The sequence below is a fragment of the Pleuronectes platessa genome, chromosome 24, assembly GCF_947347685.1.
Source record: "Pleuronectes platessa chromosome 24, fPlePla1.1, whole genome shotgun sequence".
NCBI lineage: Eukaryota > Metazoa > Chordata > Actinopteri > Pleuronectiformes > Pleuronectidae > Pleuronectes > Pleuronectes platessa.
Genome location: NC_070649.1, coordinates 2912266 through 2921274, shown reverse-complemented (window position 1 = coordinate 2921274; position 9009 = coordinate 2912266). Strand labels below are relative to the sequence as shown.

The 9009-nt window shown below is 43.1% G+C and overlaps 1 protein-coding gene across 1 annotated transcript in view; it reads right to left on the bottom strand.

Annotated features, from left to right (window-relative positions):
• dmd (dystrophin) overlaps positions 1-7521 on the bottom strand; it is a 118000-nt gene extending 110479 nt beyond the window's left edge. The window contains exon 1 of the mRNA XM_053417228.1: positions 7460-7521. The gene's annotated coding sequence lies outside the window, so the exon portion shown is untranslated. The remainder of the gene's footprint in view (positions 1-7459) is intronic.
• Positions 7522-9009: the final 1488 nt, after the last annotated feature.

Below are 9009 nucleotides of genomic sequence, written 5' to 3'. Positions count from 1 at the left end.
AAAATCAAGCCACAAAAAGGCAAATGAACTGAATATTAATAAACTGGAAAAGAGGCAACACACACTTTCTCCATCTTGTCCCTGCCCACTCAAACCCATTAGAAATCTCTCTCTTGCCCATTTAAAAGCCTCCTTCATATTTCCAGTATGCTCTAAATTGATGTTCCTATGATTACAGCTCCCAGAAGACCTCCTTGAACCTTCCAACCTGGTCTATACTTATCATTTAAGAATCATCACAAGTGTTCACACACTGACGCAAGGTGCCGAATGTGGGTTCTACTCAGAGACTCCATCCAGAGCAGCTGTTATTTGTGGGTTTTTCCTGTTTTTCAGCAAATCTATTCTTCTTGCTGTGGTCGTTGTTCTCACGTGAACGACAGACGCCTGCCACACTTTCTGCTGCCCTCAAATCTAAAGAGCGAGCTGCAGGGGCCGATGGATTTGACCTCTGACCTCTCGGTGGAGTGTTGGAATGAAAAAAGAATGTTCCTTAAAGCATTGCTTTTCAGTCACATCTGTCTGAAACAAGATGCTGATCTGTGAGACGCAGCCTGAGGACGTCTGATGCTGGGCTGTTTGACCTCACACAGGGTTTCTCCTCGTGCTTTCTCTCCGGCTGTGGTCCCCGAATCCTGTTTGACACTTGAAGGGCTCTGGGAGGCTCTGCTGTAGTAATACACGTTGAAGAATGAACCGCCTTAGCACAGGAAATGACTTACACTATTTGTGTTGAACATAAATAGAAGTAGGTAGTATAAACTTAATGAGTCAGTGTCTCAGAGTCTAATTTAACAAACAGGATAAGTACACGGGAGAGAGTTTGTTTGTACCTCCACGTCTTTGATGGCTCCTCCAAACTATTTGTGGAGGGGAAATAAAAAATTGTGCTTGCGCTGCTTTTGAGAAATGAAACAGTACATTTTTAAATGCATGCCTCATCTCCCCATTACCTCCAAATGACTCGTTGTGTTTTTAATTGTTTGTGCACAATGGTGCGAGCAGAACCAACAACTCTGCATCATTAGTTCTGAAGTGCTCAGTTTTACACATCAGGTAAAATGTGATTATTTTATGAAATAATGAAGGAATGTGTTTGTGGTGCATGTACAACCTAGAAGCCCGGTTCTAATATTATAAGGTACTATTACCACAGAGGTGATGTCACTGGTTGACAGTGAGACGTGCGTTATTTGTTTCTGAGATAACAGAGCCTGGTGAAAACTCCAAAAGAGATGTTGGCTATTTGTGTCAAACTAGAAGCCTTCATTCTGATAAATGGTGAATAGTCTCAACAACCAGCGTTTCACACAATGAGTCACAGTCTACACTCTGCAGGCCCCTCGGAGGCCAGAGAGGTGGAAGGACACGTGGTCAATTATTGATTGGTGTTAAATTATTTCGCTAATTCGATTTATCCTCACTATTAGAAAGCTCGTCACGATGTTCTCAATAATCCTGTGACGGCAGAGTTTGACTGAGGATGAGGGTGAAAGAAAGATGACGTCAGGTGTGGCTGGTTGTGTTCCAGGATGTTGTCACAAACGGTTTTAGTGCTTAATATAGAATACTGAATTTACAAGTTCTCAAAGGGGATGAATATTGGGTCATTTTGGTTTAAAGAGGATATCCCATCATACCAGTGGAGCCTGGGTGTTAGATTTACAATTAGTTTACACATCCCACCCCATGTGATCTCATCTACCGACTGGTCCCAAGTCACCACACCAACTCATGCTGATAATGTCTGTGTCCCCTTTAATTAACATGCTTTCTGTGTGTAAAACATCTACTTCCTGCTTTCTGGGGGAGAGGGGGAGAAAAGAAAACCCTTGTGTGATGAACCACAACACAGATACAATAGTTTTTTGGGGTAATGAGGGGCAGCGGGTTCCCGGCATCTGCCAACGAACACGGTGAGTGTGGAATCACAGGCTCGCTCAGTCCTGATGTCTAGATTCCTTTTCCTTTCATCCTCGTCCAACAAAAACTGGGTTTGCACACACACACACACACACACACACACACACACACACACACACACGCACACACACACACACACAAACACACCATTAACACACACATATGCCGGAGACACACCAGCACACATACACACATCCATGACAAATACGCACATTATATAAATGTCAAGATACAACATAGGGGTAGAAATTATTATTATTATACACACACACACACAAGCAAGTTTCATCTCCAGAAAAACAGTAATGGCAGTGAGTACAATGACCTCCACCAGCATGTGACCAGAATGCCAAACACAGCTGACTCATTCCTGACGTGTGTGTGTCCGTGCCTATGTGTGTGTCCGTGCCTGTGTGTGTGTCCGTGCCTGTGTGTGTGTGTTTGTGTGTGTTTCAGTGTTTTCTAAACCAGACTTCTCTGGATGACTCATCCTGTTTTTTCTTCCAAACTAAGGAGGGGTTATCTTTAAATTAGAAAGACACTGTAGCCAGAGATTAGAGTTAAGACAGGAGTAGGCTGTAAATCTGAGAATAATAAATCTATAAGAAAGACATCTAGTCTAAGTGTAACTAAGCGTGTCTGCCCCATGCTTCTGTCGGGGGGGACACACACTGAACTTGACTATCAGTGCTCCTGCAGATTACAGCTCAGGTAAGTATAGCAGCTTCTAGTCGTGTCTTGAAAATCATCACCCACACGATCTGCTGCGTGCAAACCATCCAAATTCATGGTTCAATTAGAAACACATTAGTGTGTTTGACTTGGGAGGCGTCTGAAATGTTTTGGATTTGTTACCTTCACTTCTGCTCGTACGGTATAAACATGACGGGTTTTATTGGTTTATTTAACTGCAGCTTTGAGCTGCCAAGTGCAATATGAATAATTATTTCACATCTGTTTTATCTGTGGATTCTTTTCTTGAGTTATCCTCTCTCAGTGTTACTATTAAATAATTCGGATGCGTTTCATCTCACATACTATTTTTCATGTGCAGAACACACGCAGCGTATTAATGGTTTGCTCTGCGTCCCCCGTGTCAGACAGAATCCCACCAACAGCTCTGGAAACACATCAGGAGCCGGCTGTTTCCACATGTCAGCTCGTGTAATTGAATTTTCTAACCGGTCCTCCGGGGTGACTCGAACTGTAAATCACACAGGAAGAGAGAGAGGACGTGATGGGTGGTAACTCGCCCGACTGATACGAGGACGGGAGACGGTTAAAGACACTTTACATCTCAGGCGAGTGGGTTGAACAGCTGACTGAAAAGGATCGCTCCGTACAAATTGCATTTCCTTACTTCCACCCAGCGACCACTTATCTTCATTCTCCAAGCGTCTGGATTTCACAGTCAAAGTGACATAAATGATTGTAATGTCTTGCTTTTCCTGGCAGAAGCCGGTGGCAGATGAATAACTGCTTTAAGTCGCTGTAGGGTTTTTTCCCACTGACATCAGACATCAGTTGTCTGACTGACAGGTGACTAATTCATGGTGAAGAATTACTAAATGATGCACAAAGCAGTTTTACTTTCAAGAACCACAGAGTGTGACCTGGGTTACAAGGTCCACCCGTCAGGTTCACTGTCCATCAGCCATTTAATTAGAGGAGCATTGAATTGAACTGTCACAAGATCATTGACACAACATCACACCTGAGGCTCAAGATGCTGTGAGTCTTTTATCTGTCTGTTATGTACATGCTCTTACAACAGTTAGTAATCAGTGGATTTATTTGGAGGAAATTCTACTCAAACAAATGTGTAATACTTTGAAACCTCTGTCCTCCTCCAAATATATGTATGCATGTACTAATACATGCGACTGTGCAGACTGATGTTTGTGCAGAGTTGGTTTTTAAAATTCATCTGCTGAAGGCGAAGTTCACCAAAACATGTCAGAGGGATTTATGACATCACAACTAGTCTGGAAGCCAATCACAGACCGATAGTGTGATGAGGAGACTTGAAACCTTCAGGTCACACACACACACACACACACATACAGAAACACACAGAAACAGACACACAAACACACACAAACACACACAAACACACGTCACAGAGCCAGCCACAAGAAGAAGGATGGAAGGGAATGCTTCTTAATTTATCAGCAAGCTAAACAAAGCTAAGCTGTAGCTTAGCTTTAATCTGCATGACTCTAAATTCTTCTAAAACAGGTGCTTGCAGGTTGTGTTCACTCATCTGTCTTTTGGCAGCAGCTCTTTCCCCCTCTTGTTCAAAAGAATGGGATGAATGGAATTACCCCAAAACAAATGCCCATGGCCACTGGGAGTCAAAAAACACATTGTTCAATCTGAAAAGTGCATTTTCACTTCATGTGGTTTTATTCTCTTCATTTTCAATCCAGCTCAAACAAATAGAAGGTTCATGTTGGTGAACGTGTTTGTGTGTCATCAAAAAGAAGAAACCACTTCCAAGGAGAGAAATAATCCTGTTTCTGACACAAACACCAGATTATCATATATATTGTCCTTGGAGAAGCTGTGATGAATGATTGCTGAAGGGTACATTATGTGTGGACTGCATTTATTTACAATTCATGTTTGAAGAAGAAAAGAAGGGAGAGGAAAAATCCATGGGAAGCAAAAGCTCTGAGTAAAATGTCCCTGACTTGCTGCCTGTACAACCAGCCTGGAGAACTCTGCTCTGATCACTAGTGTTTCCTAAAGGTGACTCTTCTCCACTCACCGAGAGGGATGTGATGCTTCTTGCCATAAGATAACTCCTGCCATTTATTTGCATGCATTTCACTGAGGTACAACAACATCTGCTGGGGGAAGTTCCTTTTTACTTTCATTGAAAACATCTGTCGAGTATTGGCATCAACCCATGTGTGAATGTCGGGAGTGCATGAACCCGACTGACCTACCTCCACGCAGCACAATTTGAATTAGCATTTAGATTTGCAGCAAGGCAATGCTAGTGGCCTGTATTAGTGTGTACTTGAATGTTGACATGAATCACCAGAGCAGATGATCTACCCGGGACACATGGACGAGTTTCAGGGCTGGAGCTAATATTGTGTTATTTTATTGCACTTAAATCGGACAATTTGTTATTCGGCTTTTATCGGGGTAAATTACAATCAATTAGTTTGTTAGACGTCTTATTTTAAACCTGGTCACATGAGTCTTGTTGCCCATGTCAGGATCCAGGGACCATGTTTGTCTGGCACATTTTGATTCCATCTCCTGAACAGAAACTCCTCCAGAGCAGATTAGATGAACAGCATCAAATTCCAATTCATGTCATTTATATAGGAGGTGTTTGAATGCATTCTAAGAAATGTAGGAAACACTGGGTGCAGGTTTTGGTATAAAAGTATGTAAATTGCAGATGACATGTTGTAGCGTGTGCTGGAGTTAGCAGCTGACACTCGAATAAAGTACAAGTTGTGGTTGGTAAATAAAACTAAGCTCAGTTTCCTGACTCGGTGGCAGATCAGCGTATATTCCTGAAGAGCCTGTTTTTATGGTTCATCCCAATCAGACATGACGCCACTTCGCCTGTCACCGATGAACCCTCCTTTTCCCCTCACTCCTTTTCCTTTTCTTCCTCCCTTCCTTCATTCTTCAGATACATTGCATCTTCTCCTTGCATCTCTCGCTTTTCATTTCCCCCCTCCTATAATCTTACTTTCTCCCATCTGCAGTCTCACTACGTGTTAGGTTCCTGAGGCCTGAGTGTGTGTGTCTGTGTGTGTGTGTGTGTGTGTGTGTGTGTGTGTGTGTGTGTGACAGACTCATCTATCTAGGGTGGGGTACTCATTATGCTTTGGTGAGTTTGGATGGATGAGAAGGAGTTTAGGTCTCTCTCTCTCTTCCTAGCCTGCCTATATCTCTCCCTCTTTTTCTCCTTCCCTCTCTTTGTGATGGTTAGAGGGGATCAGATGGGCGGGATGGACAGATGATGAGAGAAGAGAGGAACAGACAGGAGGGAGGGAGGAAAGACAAGAGAGGAGGGGAGGGGAGAAGCGACAAGTTGACTGAGGGACAGAATAGAGCAAGGGAAGGGAGAGGAAGGGAAGAGAGAACAGGAAACGGAAGAAGAGATGAGAGAGAGTAGAGAAGAGGAGGAGACATGAAGACCATCTCTAGCCTGTGTGTCCATGTAGCTGGAGCCACTCACGAGGACACACACAAATGTGAATTCACTTAAGTCTCCATCACCAGGATAACGGCACACCTCTAGCCCCCCCCCCCCCCCAATCAACTTTGAAAATAGGAATAGAAGTGATGTGTCGGCACGCACCAAAAACACACAGCACAAATAAACACTGAAATGTAATTAGAGTTCAATTTAAAGTGAGTGATTCAGTCCCGTTGGGAGAGCCACTAACTGAGTTACAGGACAACAAAGTGCACCACAAGACAATTAGGCAGCAAAGGAAAAAAGACACGCAACAAAGTGCATTTTAGGAGAACAACAAATATCCCTGTTTTCTTTAAACAATTCAGCTACAGTGTGTAGAATCAGAACACACAGTGAAACCTGTGCGGCCTTCGGGTTTTTCTTAATCCAAGCTTTACCCGACGGACTCTCCTGAGAGATCGGACGTGGTGGGAACAACCTTTGTGTGTTTGTGTCTGGGCCTGAATCTCAGATGTAAAAGGAAATGCCTCAAAAAATGTCTGGGAGGTAATAAAAGGACACAGGCCTGTGTTAAAAGTGATGGAGGAAGATGGAACAAAAACACAAGCACTCGTTTCCTTCTTTTCATTTTCTCCTAAAGAACACTGCAGCATTACTCTTGTACTTCAGGCTCTAATTCCAGTGGATTAAGCTGCTGCCAATTACTCAGTTTAGCTCTTTTCACTGGAGATCCTTCACCATAGTGCAAGAACAGATGCTCAGTGGAAATGAAAAGGATTTTGAGGAGGTTGTTTGGAGGTAAATCTGTTGCACAAAGTTGCTCTAAGTTTACAGAAAGGTGCCACAGAACTGGCAACCACCTTCTTCACCTCTCTCAGTTTCTCTCAGTTTCAAAAGGAGGTGGAATGAATTCTAATTGCAGATGTTATGTTATTTGCTTCATGGATATTCAAGTAGCTATAATATCAGATAAAGCAGCCTGAACGTCAACGTGACAAAAGCCAATGGTATCGATGGATGGAATATTTGCCTTAATAATATGGAAAGCACATCCCTGGAACATGCTTCTTCTTTTCAGAAAGCCAGATTGAAATGAGATTGCATTTGCATGTGATTGTTAAGGTGAGCGTCAGGAGCACATGGAGGTGTGACCTGAAGGAGTCAGGCTCTATCTCGGCTGTCGATGCATCAGAGTCGGGCGTCCTCGCCATAAAATGATGTTCCAAGAGTGAGAAAGAGCTTTTTCATCTGTCTTGTGAGTGATCACAGTGTATGATGGTGAGTTTGATGCTCCTGCAGTGTCTATGCAGGGAATAGATGGGGAATGGGATCGATAGTGAAGAGACGGGGGAGCTGTCTTACCTTAGCCAACTGTGAGTTTACCCATTTTGTGAAAGTCTTCTTCTGAACGTCCTCTCTTTCATCTACCGGAGAAAGAAAACACAGAGAAAGAAGAGTCAGGAGAAGGAGCTGTACGTGCTGTGTTTGTGTGAGTGTGTGTTTGTGTATGTGTGTGTATGGGCCATGTCAAATTGCAGGAACACACACACACACACTTCTACCACTGCAGATCAGATTCCATCTCTCAGACTTACTGGTTGACAATTTAAACATGTTGTTGTGTGCCTCTTTGTATATCTGAATACAAACTGGTCTCTCTCAAACACACACACACACACACACACACACACACAAACACACAGGAAAGCGAGTGGTGCTCAGCACGATAAGAGGGGCTTCACGAATCTTGCTCACGGCTAATTGTATCCTCATCATATCAATCAGCTCGCCACTTATTCTCCTCTCAGCCGCTACCGTCACATGACCAAACAAAAAAATACAAGCTTCCTGACTGAAATGCTAACTTCCTTAGGAAAAGAGAGAAACAGCTCTATTTCCCCAGCTTGTGGGTGATGATTTATACCTTGATTTAGGAAAACACAGCAAAAACATTTGATTCTTCTCAAAAAAGCATCTGTAATATACAAGGAAAAGATTCTCTGAGATGCTGAATGATGATATTCAGGGAGGGACCCTCTCAGGAATCAACAGTGCTTCATAAACGGCCCCTCGATAGAGACATTATCTTCCACTGTACATGTGTTTCTTTTATTTGTGGCAGAACAATAGAAGTGTGACCTGTGAAATCCATTACAATGCAAATGACGACATGGTGACTGTAATAACGCCTCTCGCCCGCCTCCCTCGTTTGACTGGAAATGGGGTCAGTTCCCATTACTACGGTAATAAATTACACTCTCATCCTGAAAAGGAACATCAGGTTAAATATTATACCAGCCGAGGTAACAGAACGCTGTCAGTGTGTGTGAGTGTGTGTGTGTGTGTGTGTGTGTGTGCGTGTGTTTGAGAGTGTTGACACTGGCCAGGCACTGACTAATGGAGCTGATAATGAAACTTCTCCTTTAATTAAAAGGTCCCATGTTGAGCAGTGCACTGTGGTGAGTGGCTGGACACACACTCTCTCTCTCTCTCTCTCTCTCTCTCTCTCTCTCTCTCTCTCTCTCTCTCACACACACACACACACGGAGTTACGTACACAAACACAACAGATTGCAGTCTCAAGCACACACACGGATACGATGTGAGATAATGGCAGACCGAGCAGTGAAGCGTGAATGAATCATGTAGCAAACAATCTCATCTAAAGAAGGTAATCCATCCACATGTGTGAGTGTCTGTTTGTGTGTGTGTGTTTGTATGTGTTTGTGTGTGTGTAACAGTTTTCCCATGATGCTCTGTCTTGATTTGCATCTTTCTGCGTTAATGCTATCCTGAAAAAATACTTAAAAGTTATTTAATCAGTATTTTAGCTCCATTTACATTTAGACGCTTACACGTACTTGCATTAGTACGTCTAAGCTCCCTTCACCTGAACATGTACTTGCAAAGAT